Genomic DNA, 17337 nt, shown 5'->3' on the forward strand with positions numbered 1-17337 from the left:
CTGCAGTACTGTAGGTCTGTTTCCTTGTTTCCTGATGTTGCTTTTTCTGGTTCCAGTTATCCTGGGAAATGAGAAAACATGCTATTTCCTTGCTCTTATTTCCTGTGTAGAAGGGGTCTATTTACCCCCTTCACTCTGAGACAGTCTTTTCGTGGAAGTCTTAGATTCACAACCTTTTAATTTCCAGAAGTTGCTTCCTCTGAGCCTCACACAAGGCTTTGATCTCAATCAGGGCCAACTTCCCAGTGATTTTCTCCATTTCTTGGACTAGTCTGTCCCTCAATCTAGTTGTGCAAACACCTTTCATCCATTCAGCAATTGATGTTTGGACTTTTCATGTATCATTAAGTCCCTCAGTTTCTAAATTAATTTCTGTGGTCTCCATTTTCCTCTCATGAGAATTGGGGATATATGAGGCTACCAGTGGAGCCCCACGCTGATGTAGGGCTAATTACTCATGTAGGTTGCCTGTCATCCCTGAGGCTCTATTCACAATACATTTTCCCATGTGCCACCCACCCCTTGGCACTGATCACGTCACATCTTGGGTTGGGGAAAAGGGCTATGGAAAGGATGTGGGAAGAGATGGGGTGTTGTGGAACACATTTTCTCACTACCATCCACTGAGACCTGTCTAGCTTGAGAGACCCTGCCAGCAGCTATGCTACTGCTGGCATAGCACTTAGCTTCAGACAAATGACTCCACCAGCATGGTCAGCACTACAAAAAGGCAATGTCTCCTGGAGAAGATTCAGTCTGTTTGTGAAAACCCTATCAAAATCCCTACAGTAGTTCCTGAGATTAGACTTCACATACAGACTGAAAAATGTGGTGAGGGAGTATAATTTCTAATACATATACAGGGTGAGACAGCTATGATGGGCCACCCAAATATATCCAGAATGAATAAATATATTGTGAGTACACATGCTGTGCTGTCAGTGCTCACAGCATGGCATGCATTGCCACTAAATTTAAAAGGGAAAGTAGGTGGGAGTGCAGTGGAGCGGAACATGTATTTTAGAAAAGTACACAAAATTAGAATTTCAGCCACATGATTATTTACTTATCCACAAACTACATGTTATTGAAAACTACTTACAAAATTGTTTAGCAGACTGTTTATTACAGTTCAGATACATGTTCATGGAGTTCTTAGTTCCTCCAGTCACAGTTTAAGTTGCCAACAGAAACTCAAACCATTGGCACAAGTTTTAATTTCTAATCCACATAGGACGTGAGAAACACAGTTTTGATCTAAATGATTAGTATGACCAGGCACCAGAATATGTGGTGGGCGAAATCAAAACCCTGTGAACCCAGAAACTGAGGAAGTAGGGCACATGTGGGTGCTAGGCATAAGTGAGAATCAGTTAATAACTTGCAGAACGAAATTATATTGTCACAAGCAGAATTTACTGTCCCCAGTGCCTGAGGGAGGGGCCTACATTGACAATCTGTGTGAGTTAAAATAGGCAGCTGTACATTCGAGCCATGCCGGCAGGTACACCACTGAACTTGTTTGGTAAATGAGAAGCTTGCAAGTTATTTGCAAAATGTAATGTAAATATGTCCATGTACTGTCATGGGGAAGTCATTGAAAAACGTTGCACATTCACAAATAGTAAGTGACACACTCGCATAGCCACTATTACTACCCTCAGCTCATGCATGCACACTCATCTATGGAAAATCCGGCTGAAGCACCCATTTTTGCATGTGGTGGTGGGGGAAAAAGACACTCCTGTCGGTAGTTGCCAGTTGTCCATGGGCTCTTTGGGGAAAGTCCAGATGTGACTGTATGGATAGTCGTCTGCAAGGAATTTAGAGGTGTCACACAATTCCCCCCTTGCAAGACGCAAGCGCTAGGGTGGCAATGTATGAGTGTGGCTCTGAGGCATTGGTCACTGATGTGAGTTTCAGTGGTAGACATGCATGGAGACACTGATCTGACAATGTGTTGTATGGGCGATGCCCGCCGCAATGGCCGAGGGGTGATGTGTTACAGCAGGTGGTGGGAAGAAGCTGCTGGCCCACTACCAGCAGTTGTGATAGTGGGGCAGCAGCCTTAGGATGGTGGCCACAGCTGACCCGTGACCTTGGCAGTCACTGTGTTGATACCTGGGTGTGCTGCCATGGTGTCCAGCAGTGATAGGCAGCTGGCTGCTACTGCTGGCTGTGGTGTCAGGTGTGAGATGGGTGGTCATAGCTGGCTCCTGGCCTTGGCAGCCACTGCGTCAATGCCCATGTATGCTGGGCAGTGTGCAGCCCAGGAAGGCAGCTGGCCACTACTGCTGGTAGTGACCTTTTGAAGGCAGTCTGGGCTGCATGCTGTATGTGCTGGTAGGTGGTGACCCAGAGCATGAGATGAACAGCTGGACCTGCAACTCAGGGAAGAAGGTGTTGCATGGTGAGGTGACACGTGAGGAGGTGCGTGACTGAGCAGTCTCATTGGGCACGGGGCAGCAGTGGGGTACTATGGCAGGCAAGGCATTGGTGGCAAAGCACAGTGTGGTCAGTATGCATGGCTTAACACCCACTGGCACACACAGGCATCGCTGAGTGCTGCTGCTGTTTCCGGTATCTGCTATATGCCCTGGTGGGATGCTGGAGTGATGGCAGGGAAGGCGTCACTTTTGGGTGCTGGAGGCCGTGTTCTGAGCTGCAGTGAGGGCCACTCAGTCACCAAAGGAGTGGTACCAGCAGCTCGGTTGGTCAGTGGTAGTGAAGTGTTGGGCTCAGTGCTGCTTGTCATGCATTCAGCATTGGATTCTGCATGTTGAGGAATGGCAGCAAGAGTGGTAGTGAATGGGAGATGTGGCTGCCCGGGTTCAAGCACTGATGGTGTCAGGATGGGCATTTGTGTCGGTAGCAGGATCCACGGTGTTCGTGGTTGATAGGGATGTCTCGGTCACTGGCAGTGTATTTTCGTCGCCAATGGCGAACATGTTAGCTGACTTCAGTCTGTCCATGGATACCACTAATGGGGCACCATGGAGGTACACAGTGAATGTTTTGGTACTTCGCTACAAAACAATGTGAGGACCTGAGTACCATTGGCAGAGCAGGGGCTAACAGACATCGAGGCATAGCATCTCATGAGTGCCCAGCACAAGGTTGCAGTGCATGACAGTTTTGTGCTCACCACAGCATTGGGGAGGCGTCGGTCACAGCCAGAGTCATGTAGTCTTCAGCTGCTGAACATGAGCTGGGATACACAATGTAGCAGGGAAAGGCTGCGGCTTGATAAAGTCACCTGGCAGGACCAGGGGCTGTCCATATACCAAGTCAGTGCGGGACACCTCCAAGTCAGCCTTGTGGGCTACCCAAAAACCTAACAAGACCAGTGACAATGTGGCAGACCATTTTCTGTGGCAGCAGGTAAGAGTGGATTTCAGTGTGTGGTGGAAACATTCCACCATACTGTTTGCTACAGGATGATAGCTGGTGGTAGTATGGACAAGGATACCGCAGGACCCAGTCAGGTTTTTGAATAAAAGGTAAGTGAATTGGCACCCTCTGTCATATGATATATGGGGGAGGGGGACCAAAATATGAAAATGTGAAACTCCTGTGTTAATGAATTGTGGCACTGACTGTTTCAGCCAAAATGTCCAGAATGGGCACAGCTTCTGGCCTGTGTGAAGTGGTCTGTCATTGTAAGGAGAAAGTGGCAGCCATCTCAAGATGGCAAGGGGCTGATGAAATCGATGTGGAAATGGAAGAATTGGTGGTCAACAGGGGGAAATGAGGCCATCAACACATGAATGTGTCAGCCCACTTTGACACACTGGCATGGGATGCAGGTGCGAGCTCAAGCACTGTGTCCCTTTGAATGCTGGTCAAGAAAAAAACATTCCTGCTGGATGAGGGCAGTGGATTCGCAGATGCCAGGATGTACTAGCTCATGGAAGTGGTCAAAAACTGATTTGCAGATGCCCAGGGTAAGGTAGGAGCAAATGCAGTCTTTGAAGCTGGTGTGCATGGGGCCAGACAGAACATTGCACCTAACATGCAGGCCAGTACCAACGACTGGGTGCCAAGTTTGAGCACCACAAGCACAGCAGATGGCAGTTTGCTGCATCACTGCCAAAACGCTCGTGGTACCAGCAGACATGGTCAGTGTCACGTGGCTCCCCCTGTGCACTGGCAGTCACACAAACCACATGGGTAGTGGCCATGGACAGTGAAGGGAGGGGGCGAGGGGGGGGGGAGATGAGGGGAGGAGATGAGCAGGTGCAAGTGCAAGCGCATGAGGGCAGCAGTTAAGTTCGCCATCTCACTACTCAAGTGTGCCATGACATGTCCTAAATTGGACTGCTTGTCCTGAGGCACAGGCAGTGGTATCCTCTCCAGGTGTGCTTTAGAAGGGCTTGTTGCTGCAGTGGTTGGAGTGTTTCGAATGAGAGGAAGTGGGTAAGGAGAATGGGCAGTGACTACTGCTGGAGGGAGGTTGAGGGATTCAGACACCCGATCTGCTATCACATCGGCCGTATCAACATCTGTATAATCCTAGACAGCAAGTGTGGTACAGATGGCTTCAGTCGAGTGAGAACTCCAGCTGTAGAAGAGGAATTTAAATGGTAAAACGTGGGGGTCTGCTAAGGCGTGGAGGTGCTGCAGGAGTTTGGTGGGTCTCATGTGGGAACATTCATCTGATGAAAACAAGATCCAGGAACACTGCATTTCTGATTATGCTAGGCGTGTGATTAGGCACTTTTCCAGTTTATCGTAGCTGACAACGGTGGGGGTTAGTCATAATGTCACAAGCTTCTGCCGTAACCATGGGCCCAAGCTGAGCTATGGTAAGGGCGAACTTTGTTTTACCAGTTGTAATTCCAGACCCGGCGAAGATTACCTTAGCAGAGGCAAACTGTAGGCATCAAATGCAGGGAGGTAGGTGGAATTTCTGCTCGGTTGTCTGATCAGGTCTGGGGCTTGTGCAAGGGATGCAGTGGCATTCATGAGTTGGGGTAAATGCGTGAGGAACTGATTAAAGCCAGCTGCCTGTGATTGCAGCTCAGAAGGACTACTTGCATAGATGTGATCAGAGGGAATGCTTTCCACTGCAGATAACGTTGCAGGGGTTTGCTCTGTGGGCCCTGTCCCCAATACGTGCTGCATCTTACTAATAAGTATGGCTGCACAGATGGAGAGAGGGGAAGACAAGGATTGCATGTTTGCTGCTCACGCAGACACGGTGCATCATGGAGCCATACGGAGGGCACTCTAATGGAGGGACACGCTGTGTGGAAAATTCAAGAATTGGGGTCACTAGTGTGGTACATTTGCTGTACTGTCAGTGCTCACTGCATAGTGCACATTGCCACTAGATTTAAAAGGAAAGTGGGCGGGAGTGCAGTGGAACAGAAAGTGTATTTTAGAAAAGTACACAAGGTTAGAATTTCATCCACACAATTATTTATTTATCCACAAACTACAGACTATTGAAAACTACTTCCATAATTGTTTAGCATTCTATTTGTTACAGGTCAGATCTGTGTTCAGAGAGTTCTTAGTTCCTCCAGTCACAGTACAAAATTAAGTTCTAAACATAAATTCAAAACACTGACACACATATTTATTTACGACCTGTGTAGGACGCGAGAAACACAGTCTTGATCTAAGAGAGCACTGGAACTGGGTGCAGGGTAAAACCACGACCTGTGTAGGACGCGAGAAACACAGTCTTGATCTAAGAGAGCACTGGAACTGGGTGCAGGGTAAAACCAAAACTCTGTGAGTCTGGAAAACAAGGAAGTGGGGTGCAAGTGTATGCATGGGCGACAATCAGTTAATAATTTGCAGAACAAAATTATATCGCCACACATGGAATTTGCTGTCTCTGGTATTGGAGAGGGCCTACAATAAAAAGATGCATGTGTTAAAATAGGCAACTGTACATTCGAGCCAAGCCGACATGAACACCACTGGTCCTGCTTGGTTAAAAAGCCGCCTGCAAGCTATTTGCAAAATACGATGCAAGAGCTACTCATCAAAATGTGTCCATGTACTGCTGCCGGAAAGCCACCGGGTTGCGGCAATTATGATTCTTCATACAGTGCCCGGATCCTCATTACAAAACGGTCACATTAATTGAAATAGCAAATGATACACTCTTGTAGCCACTGTTACTACCGCTCAGCGCACGTACATACAGGAGAATGGCGTCGTCTGCAGCTAGGGAAAATCGGGCAGAAGCGTCCGTCTTCGCACATGGTGGTGGGGGAAAAAGCACTCATGTAGGCAGTTGCCTATTGCGCACAGGCTCTTCGAAGGTCCAGGTGCGGCTGCTCTGATAGAATCGTCTGCTAGGGCAGACTGTGGGGATCTCGAAACTTGGAATTTAGAGTCGCCACAATATCAAGGCACAGTTTTCGACCAACGTATAAGACAACACAGCGAATTTCGCCGAATTAAGACTGCCACAATGTCAAGGTGTAAGACAATACAGCGAATTTCCTGTTGTTCACAAGTAAATTATGGTGTTTATAGTCGCCGAACTACGACGTTGACTTTGGCTTTTTCTTATGGAAACACATTCTATGGCACTGAAAAAAGCTTCTAAGAGAATGACGTAATGTTTATAGTACTTGATCTAATAGTTTCAAGATAACAGCACCGCAAACCACTGTCCCACCATCAGGAGAAGTAGTTCCACAAATGTTTGCCCTGTTGTACCATATGTAAACAAACATGTAACTCAGGTGCGGTGTGTGTTTTGTGTATTTTTTACCACAGGTGTCACACCAGATGCTCAAAATGTTGGCCCTGAGCATTGATAAATGTTGTACAGTGATTGTGAACAAACAATACTGTACGTTCAGTTTCACTTGGAGTTAAAGGCAGCACAGACCTTTGTTGTAAGGCATTTCATGTCAGTGTTTCGTAACAGACCTCTTGTTTCAATTTTCGCCACAAACAAAAGTACAGAATTGTTAAGTTTGTTGAGTGTGCAGAGCGTTTTGCGTTTCTTGAACGATAGTTCCAATGCTCTTCTCTTAGAGCCAACTGCGTCATCCAGGGATAGCTAATCGAGGAACAGGCTAAGGACTGGTTAACTTGGAGTGCGCGTTGTACGACGCCACTTCATTCATTCTCCGGTTAGTTTTTGCTGAAGTATTGTTCCCATACAGTTAAGATGGCAACAAGGGAAAAGCACGCTGGGTATTTTCGCGTTCATCATTTAATACTTATTTAATTGTTGTCTCTAGAAATAGCGTGTTTAACTTGAGCGATAAGTGTTCCTGATCGCAAAACTATTCGCTTGCGTATACTGTGAGACTGGTCGATGCTGTAAATTAGTCCAAGAGCGTAGTAGAAAACACGAAAGCTAATCCAAAACATGTAACTAAGCTTGTAAGGTACAGTACTTGTTTGTATAACATAACGATCTATCTTGAAATTAATTAAGGGATCAGGCATTTGTTGTTTGACCAGTAAAAGATAAGAGATTTTTCTAAATTTCCGAATAAAGCATGGACAAAAATAATATGTAAGCAAACACGAGCAACTTCACATAGATCGACAGAGCAGCTACGACAAATGTACAATTTTTTTGCTTAAGAAGGAAGAACATAAATATTATGCCCAGACGCGGTAGCAGAGGCTACATATTAGTGGCGGAAGATAAGTTTCAAATTGTATACAATCATATATATGGTTTGATAAAAGTTGTCAATAGAAGGCTGCCACTGTCAGCTCGACTCAGAAAACAAAGGAAGTAGGGTACAGTACGCTTGTTCGCCCACTGCTTGAATACTGCTCAGCAGTGTGGTATCCGTACCAGATAGGGTTGATAGAAGAGATAGAGAAGATCCAACGGAGAGCAGCGCGCTTCGTTACAGGATCATTTAGTAATCGCGAAAGCGTTACGGAGATGATAGATAAACTCCAGTGGAAGACTCTGCAGGAGAGACGCTCAGTAGCTCGGTACGGGCTTTTGTCAAACTTTCGAGAACATACCTTCACCGAAGAGTCAAGCAGTATATTGCTCCCTCCTACGTATATCTCGCTAAGAGACCATGAGGATAAAATCAGAGAGATTAGAGCCCACACAGAGGCATACCGACAATCCTTCTTTCCACGAACAATACGAGACTGGAGTAGAAGGGAGAACCGATAGAGGTTCTGCAGGTACCCTCCGCCACACACCGTCAGGTGGCTTGCGGAGTATGGATGTAGATGTAGATGTAGATGCAACATTTCTAGACATGATAATATTCCATCAAATCTAGTTACATGGTTGATGATGAATCGTAAGAAAGCACCTAATATAGTACCGTACCAAATGTAAAACGCAGTCTGCTTGGTGAAATAGTTGGTTTCTATATTTATTATTTACATGTTAAGTTCCGTAGCACCAAATTTAAGAGCAAATCTCTAAGGTCATGGAACGTGTCAGTAGATGAAATTACAACATCAAAGTAATAACAGATAAAAATAAAATGTTTAACAACCCGAAAAAAGTCAATCCATAAGTTTAAGTAAATGCAATCAACAATACAAGAATCACCTTAATATTTCTAGGAACTCCTCGACAGAATAGGAGTGACCCATGAGGAAACTCTTCAGTTTGGATATGAAGGCGCATGGATTACTGCTAAGATTTTTTAATTCGAGTGGTAGCTTGTTGAAAATGGATGCAGCAGTATACTGAACACTTTTCTGCACGAGAGTTAAGGAAGTCCGATCCAAATGCAGGTTTGATTTCTGCTGAGTATTAACTGAGTGAAAGCTGCATATTCTTGGGAATAACCTAATATTGTTAACAAGAAATGACAGTAAGAAATAATATATATTGAGAGGCCAATGTCAAAATACCCAGACTCATGAACAGGTGTCGACAAGAGGTTCATGAACTTACACCAGTTATGGCCCGAACCACCCATTTCTGAGCCAAAAATATTCTTTCAGAATGGGAAGAGTTACCCCAAAATGCAATACCAGACGACATAAGCGAATGAAAATAAACAAAGTAGACTAATTTTCGTGTCGAACGATCACTCACTTCAGATACTGTTCGAATAGTAAAAAATGGCAGCATTAAGTCTTTGAAAAAGATCCTGAATGTGGGCTTTCCATGACGGTTTCACTAATCATATGCCCATTCTGTCAAGTTTTGTTGAACCGTGAAAACTGAGTCTTACTGTGATGTAGAAATAGTTTATTTTGTACAAGCCATGAACTTAGGTCATGAACAGCACTATTTGAAACTGAGGCAATGCTACGCATGACATCCTTTACAGTCCGCAGCTCATGGTCGTGCGGTAGTGTTCTCGCTTCCCATGCCCGGGTTCCCGGGTTCGATTCCCGGCGGGGTCAGGGATTTTCTCTGCCTCGTGATGACTGGGTGTTGTGTGCTGTCCTTAGGTTAGTTAGGTTTAAGTAGTTCTAAGTTCTAGGGGACTGATGACCATAGATGTTAAGTCCCATAGTGCTCAGAGCCATTTGAACCATTTGAACATCCTTTACATCCAAGCTAGTGTCATCAGCAAACAGAAATATTTTAGAGTTACCAGTAATACTAGAGGGCATATCATTTATATAAATAAGGAACAAGAGTGGTCCCACTAATGATCCCTGGGGCACCCTCCACTTGACTGTACCCCACTCAGACCCCACATCACAGCCATTCTCAACATTGTGAATAATGACTTTTTGCTGTCTGTTGCTACAGTAAGAGGTGAACTAATCGTGAGCTACTCCCTGTATCCTGTAATGGTCCAACTTCTGGAGCAATATTTTGTGATCAGCACAATCAAACGCCTTAGTAAAATTAAAAAATATGCCTAGCGTTCGAAACCTTTTGTTTAACCCATCCAGTACTTCACAGAGAAAAGAGAATATAGCATTTTCAGTTGTTATATTATTTCTAAAGCTGAACTGTTCATTTGATAGCAAAGTGTGTGAAATAAAATGATTAATTATCCTTACATACACAGCCTTTTCAATAACTTTAGCAAATACTGATGGCATAGAAATAGATCTAAAATTATCTATATTATCCCTTTCTCCCTTTTTATAAAGCAGCTTTACTACTGAATACTTTAATCATTCAGGAAACTGACCATTCCTAAAGGAAAAATTACAAATATCGCAAAATACAGGGCTAACATGTGCAGCACAGTACTTTATTATGCTACTAGGCACTCTATCATTAACCATAAGACTCCATAGTCTTCAGTGATTTAATTATTGACTCAATCTCCCCCTTGTCCGTATCACAGAGAAGTATTTAAGACATCAATATCAGAAAGACATTTGCCAATAAAGTTATATGATTCCCTGTAGAAAACAAATTTTTATTTAACTCATCACCAATGCTCAGAAAATGATTGTTAAATACTGTGCATATATCTGATTTATCAGTAACAGAAATATTTTTACTACGAACTGACTTTATATCGTCGACCTTATGCTGATGACCAGACACTGCCTTCACAACTGACCAATTGGTTTTAATTTTATCCTGTGAATTAGCTATTTCATTTGCATACCAAATACTCTTTTCCTTTCTAATAACATTTTAAGCACCTTACAATAGTATTTGTAATGGGCTACTGTAGCTTGATTGTGACTACTTCTAACATGTTGATATAATTTCTGCTTTGTTCTACATAATATCCTTATCCCACTAGTCATCCAACTGGGCTGCCTATTACTGCTAGTACCCCATTTAGAACATTCTAATGGAAAGCAACTCTCAAAGAGTATGAGCAATGTGTTAAGGAAACCTTCCCTCGATATGTTGGCAAAAATACTTGTTCAAAACCGGTGGTAGGCAGAAAACATCTTCCGAGATTGTCCTAAATGCTTTCTCCGAAAATTATTTCGAGCAGTTAGTCCACGAACCCACGCGAATTGTAAATGGTTGCGAAAACACACTTGACCTCTTAGCCACAAACAATCCAGAGCTGATAGAGAGCATCATGACTGATACAGGGATTAGTGATCACAAGGTCGTTGTAGCTAGGCTCAATACCGTTTCTTCCAAATCCACCAGAAACAAACGCAAAATAATTTTATTTAAAAAAACGGATAAAGTGTCACTAGAAGCCTTCCTAAAAGACAATCTCCATTCCTTCCGAACTGACTATGCAAATGTAGACGAGATGTGGCTCAAATTCAAAGATATAGTAGCAACAGCAATTGAGAGATTCATACCTCATAAATTGCTAAGAGATGGAACTGATCCCCCGTGGTACACAAATCAGGTCCGAACGCTGTTGCAGAGGCAACGGAAAAAGCATGCGAAGTTCAGAAGAACGCGAAATCTCGAAGATTGGCTAAAATTTACAGACGCGCGAAATTTGGCACGGACTTCAATGTGAGATGCCTTTAATAGGTTCCACAACGAAACATTGTCTCGAAATTTGGTAGAAAATCCGAAGAAATTGTGGTCGTATGTAAAGTACGATGTGCATTCAAGTTCTAAGGCCTCCGATTTTTTTTATAATTAACTACTCACCCGAAATCGATGAAACTGGCGTTACTTCTCGACGTAATCGCCCTGCAGACGTACACATTTTTCACAACGTTGACGCCATGATTCCATGGCAGCGGCGAAGGCTTCTTTAGGAGTCTGTTTTGACCACTGGAAAATCGCTGAGGCAATAGCAGCACGGCTGGTGAATGTGCGGCCACAAAGAGTGTCTTTCATTGTTGGAAAAAGCCAAAAGTCACTAGGAGCCAGGTCAGGTGAGTAGGGAGCATGAGGAATCACTTCAAAGTTGTTATCACGAAGAAACTGTTGCATAACGCTAGCTCGACGTGCGGGTGCGTTGTCTTGGTGAACCAGCACACGCGCAGCCCTTCCTGGACGTTTTTGTTGCAATGCAGGAAGGAATTTGTTCTTCAAAACATTTTCGTAGGATGCGCCTGTTACCGTAGTGCCCTTTGGAATGCAATGGGTAAGGATTACGCCCTCGCTGTCCCAGAACATATACACCATCATTTTTTCAGCACTGGCGGTTACCCGAAATTTTTTTGGTGGCGGTGAATCTGTGTGCTTCCATTGAGCTGACTGGCGCTTTGTTCCTGGATTGAAAAATGGCATCCACGTCTCATCCATTGTCACAACCGACGAAAAGAAAGTCCCATTCATGCTGTCGTTGCGCGTCAACATTGCTTGGCAACATGCCACACGGGCAGCCATGTGGTCGTCCGTCAGCATTCGTGGCACCCACCTGGTTGACACTTTTCGCATTTTCAGGTCGTCATGCAGGATTGTGTGCACAGAACCCACAGAAATGCCAACTCTGGAGGCGATCTGTTCAACAGTCATTCGGCGATCCCCAAAAACAATTCTCTCCACTTTCTCGATCGTGTCGTCAGACCGGCTTGTGCGAACCCGAGGTTGTTTCGGTTTGTTGTCACACGATGTTCTGCCTTCATTAAACTGTCACACCCACGAACGCACTTTCGACACATCCATAACTCCATCACCACATGTCTCCTTCAACTGTCGATGAATTTCAATTGGTTTCACACCACGCAAATTCGGAAAACGAATGATTGCACACTGTTCAAGTAAGGAAAACGTCGCCATTTTAAGTATTTAAAACAGTTCTCATTCTCGCCGCTGGCGCTAAAATTCCATCTGTCGTACGGTGCTGCCATCTCTGGTACGTATTGACAATGAACGCGGCCTCATTTTAAAACAATGCGCATGTTTCTATCTCTTTCCAGTCCGGAGAAAAAAAATCAGAGACCTTAGAACTTGAATGCACCTCGTACACAAGCGGCAAGGCGCAGTCAATACCTTCGCTGCGCAGTGCCGATGGTACTGTTAACGACGACTGTGCCGCTAAAGCGGAGTTATTGAACGTAGTTTTCCGAAATTCCTTCACCAGGGAAGACGAATGGAATATTCCAGAATTTGAAACACGAACAGCTGCTAGCATGAGTTTCTTAGAAGTAGATACCTTAGGGGTTGCGAAGCAACTCAAATCGCTTGATTCTGGCAAGTCTTCAGGTCCTGATTGTATACCGATTAGGTTCCTTTCAGATTATGCTGATACAATAGCGCCCTACTTGGCAATCATATACAACTGCTCGCTCACCGATAGATCTGTACCTACAGATTGGAAAATTGTGCAGGTCGCACCAGTGTTTAAGAAGGGTAGTAGAAGTAATCCATCTAACTACAGACCTATATCGTTAACATCGGTTTGCAGTAGGGTCTTGGAGCATATACTGTATTCAAACATTGTGAATCACCTCGAAGGGAACGATCTATTGATACGTAATCAGCATGGTTTCAGAAAACATCGTTCTTGTGCAACGCAGCTAGCTCTTTATTCGCACGAAGTAATGGCCGCTATCGACAGGGGATCTCAAGTTGATTCCGTATTTCTAGATTTCCGGAAAGCTTTTGACACCGTTCCTCACAAGCGACTTCTAATCAAGTTGCGGGCCTATGGGGTATCGTCTCAGTTGTGCGACTGGATTCGTGATTTCCTGTCAGGAAGGTCGCAGTTCGTAGTAATAGACGGCAAATCATCGAGTAAAACTGAAGTGATATCAGGTATTCCCCAGGGAAGCGTCCTGTTCCTGATCTATATAAATGACCTGGGTGACAATCTGAGCAGTTCTCTTAGGTTGTTCGCAGATGATGCTGTAATTTACCATCTAGTAAGGTCATCAGAAGACCAGTATCAGTTGCAAAGCGATTTAGAAAAGATTGCTGTATGCTGTGGCAGGTGGCAGTTGGCGCTAAATAACGAAAAGTGTGAGGTGATCCACATGAGTTCCAAAAGAAATCCGTTGGAATTCGATTACTTGATAAATAGTACAATTCTCAAGACTGTCAATTCAACTAAGTACCTGGGTGTTAAAATTACGAACAACTTCAGTTGGAAAGACCACATAGATAATATTGTGGGGAAGGCAAGCCTAAGGTTGCGTTTCATTGGCAGGACACTTAGAAGATGCAACAAGTCCACTAAAGAGACAGCTTGCACTACACTCGTTCGTCCTCTGTTAGAATATTGCTGCGCTGTGTGGGATCCTTACCAGGTGGGATTGACGGAGGACATCGAAAGGGTGCAAAAAAGGGTAGCTCGTTTTGTATTATCACGTAATAGGGGAGAGAGTGTGGCAGATATGATACGCGAGTTGGGATGGGAGTCATTACAGCAAAGACGTTTTTCGTCGCAGCGAGATCTATTTACGAAATTTCAGTCACCAATTTTCTCTTCTGAATGCGAAAATATTTTGTTGAGCCCAACCTACATAGGTAGGAATGATCATCAAAATAAAATAAGAGAAATCAGAGCTCGAACAGAAAGGTTTAGGTGTTCGTTTTTCCCGCGCGCTGTTCGGGAGTGGAATGGTAGAGAGATAGTATGATTGTGGTTCGATGAACCCCCTGCCAAGCACTTAAATGTGAATTGCAGAGTAGTCATGTAGATGTAGAAGTAGATATTTGTCATCTATATTATCAGCACTATAAACATCCTGCCACTCTTGTTCTTTGACAAGGTTTAAAAAAACACTCTATTGCTGTTGGATTAACTTTCCTACATAGTTTGTAATTATATGTTACTTTTCTTGAGTACAAAGACCTTTTAGTGTAAAAATTTGTGCATCATGGTCTGAAAGGCCATTCACCCTTTTACTAACAGAATGCCCAGCTAGTAATGAAGAATGAATAAAAATATTGTCTATGGCTGTGCTACTGTTCCCCTGCACCCTAGTTGGAAGAAAACAGTCTGCATCAGATCATATGGATTTAGGAGGTCTACCAACATCCTTTTTCTTGCACCATTGTATACAAAATTTATATTGAAGTCACCACAAATAACTAAATTCTGTTACTTCATACGAAGTGAATCAAGAATCCTCTCTAGCTTGAGCAGAAATGCTCTGAAGTGAGAGTTAGGGGACCTATAAACAACAACAACAATTTCAGTGCAGTGTCGTGATACGTCAATGGACTCCAATGGAATACTGTTTTTTTATGCACATAGCCACTCCCCCACCCCACAATGAGCTACTTGAAAAACAGCCAGGTAATCTAAATCCTGGTGAAGGAAGCCTCTGATTCATCACATTATTTAAGTGGTGCTCTGACATACCAATAATTTCAGAGTCAACATCTATAAGCAGTTCACTAACTTTATCTCTAATATTTCTTATATTTTGATGAAATATCCTAATTCCTTCTCTACTTGGAAACTAGACGTCCTCTGAAGGTGAGCCCTTAGTTAGAGGGACTTTCTTTAAGCAGGTATATCTATCAGCTGACTTCAGTCTAAAAAACGTGTAGCTCTAACACCAACTACTACAGGAACTTTTCCATGAGTGAGCCCACCACCACCAGCTACACTGTCACCTATAAGCTTTGCCAGCCTTCCCTTCCCATACCTATTGAGGTGCAGGTCATGCCTAGTGAAATCCAATCTACTAATAGACCCAACTGGCACCATTGAGATGTGACCCATGCCCTCTGCCATCAGCACCCTCCCCAACCCCATGTTACTGTGCCTAACAGCCACATTAAGATGAGGCGAATGATGACACTGAAACAGTTGCACGAAATGCACATTAGTGCCACCATTTAGAGTATCTATCTTTACCAGGTCCCTGTCCCTGTCAAGACTGTTCCCTGTTCCACCCACTATCACTACCTGATCCTCCTTCGTAAAATTCCTACATAACTTCCCTATGCTGTCAGTTACCTGAGCCAACCATGCACTAGGCTTCACAATGCTGGTGACCTGGTACTCACTCCCCAACACTTCCTGCAACTGCTGGCCCACACTTCTACCATGTGAACTACCTAGCAGCAGAACCTTCTTCTTTCTGTTAGACTTTGCAACTGACCTCGGCCTCCTAACTGTTAAGGACTGCTGCATGTTCCCTACATCTACAGCTACAAGAGGCAACTCTGGCAGTTGGTGAAATCTAGTGCATATCCGCAAAGTATAACTGTCTGAATACTTCCTCCTCCTAGCTGCCTTCTTGCCAACTGCCAGTTCCCATTCCCCACCACCATTCACCCTCCTCGACCTACCTAGTTTCTCCTTTGTGCATTTGTTTTTGCAATATCCAACAAACTGTGACAGCACACACATTGTGGAGGCTGATTTGACTGACAATTCTAAGAGGTGTTACAGGCTAGCTTGCTGTTTTATTTACATTTTAGAATAATTAATCCTTTACGTCAGCAATGAGTCTTCTACAGAAAGTAGCATTGCTGAATTACTGATTACTATTTGTGCATCCACTTTTGCAGTTCATGGACATATACAAATCCTGTTTCTACGATGTAATTATTAGTAATAATTATACTGGAGTCATACATGAAAAATACAGAAATTTAGGAATAATGCTAGGCGATGGACCATTTTATTGCTCTAAAGCATTCGCTAAAAGACGGGAAGTAGTTGTCGCAATGGGAGATAAGAGTGATTAATATTTTGTGCTGTAGATGTGGGTGAGTGAACTCGAGACATTAGTGGACTATCAAACTCTGTTACATGAAACCGTAATAGTTAACCATCAGTTCAGAAAAGCTGTACTTCACAAGTATAGTATAGGAGGTCTTCTGAAAAAAAATCCGGAACATTCGTAATTTCACTCCAATGGTGTGCTGGAGCGTAATGCGGTTGGCATCCCTGCACACGCTTGTGTTTAATGTGTAAATGCTGGAAGTTTCATTGTTGTATGTCTGTTAGTTAACGATCAGTGCTGTATGGAGTAGAATTTTATGCTGCATAGTTTGCCAGTTTCGAGATGACAGAGTTAGAGGAACGTTGCATCGGCATTAAATTTTGCGTGAAACTCAAGAAAACCTTTACTGAGACGCACCAAATGATGCAGGAAGCCTACAGTGATGAGTGCTTAAGCTGTACTCGGTGCTATGAATCGTTCACACAGTTTAAAAACGGCTGGACGGAAGTTACAGATGACACTCGTTCATGACTCCCTTCGACATCTACCGACTACTCTCAAGCCAGGAACGTCAATGAAATTGTGCTTGCCCATCGAAGACTGACTGTCCGAGAGATTGCAGAAGAATGTAACATTTCAGTTGGATCATGTCATGAAATCCTGATACAGCGACTTAGAATACATCACGTTGCCGCCAAATTCGTCCCACGAGTCAAGACCAGAAAGACCATTACCTTGCAATCTGTGAAGAACTTTTGACTCACACAAATGAGAACGAGATGTTCCTTAAGAGAATCATAACTAATGATGAGATTTGGGCCTACGGTTACGATGTTGAGACCAAGGTTCACTGTTGGCAGTGGTTCAGGAACTATTCTCCAAGGAGAAAAGAAAACCCCGTCAGGACAGTTCAAATATCACAGCCAAGCTGATAGTGAT

The sequence above is a fragment of the Schistocerca cancellata genome, chromosome 4, assembly GCF_023864275.1.
Source record: "Schistocerca cancellata isolate TAMUIC-IGC-003103 chromosome 4, iqSchCanc2.1, whole genome shotgun sequence".
In the NCBI taxonomy this organism is placed as follows: domain Eukaryota; kingdom Metazoa; phylum Arthropoda; class Insecta; order Orthoptera; family Acrididae; genus Schistocerca; species Schistocerca cancellata.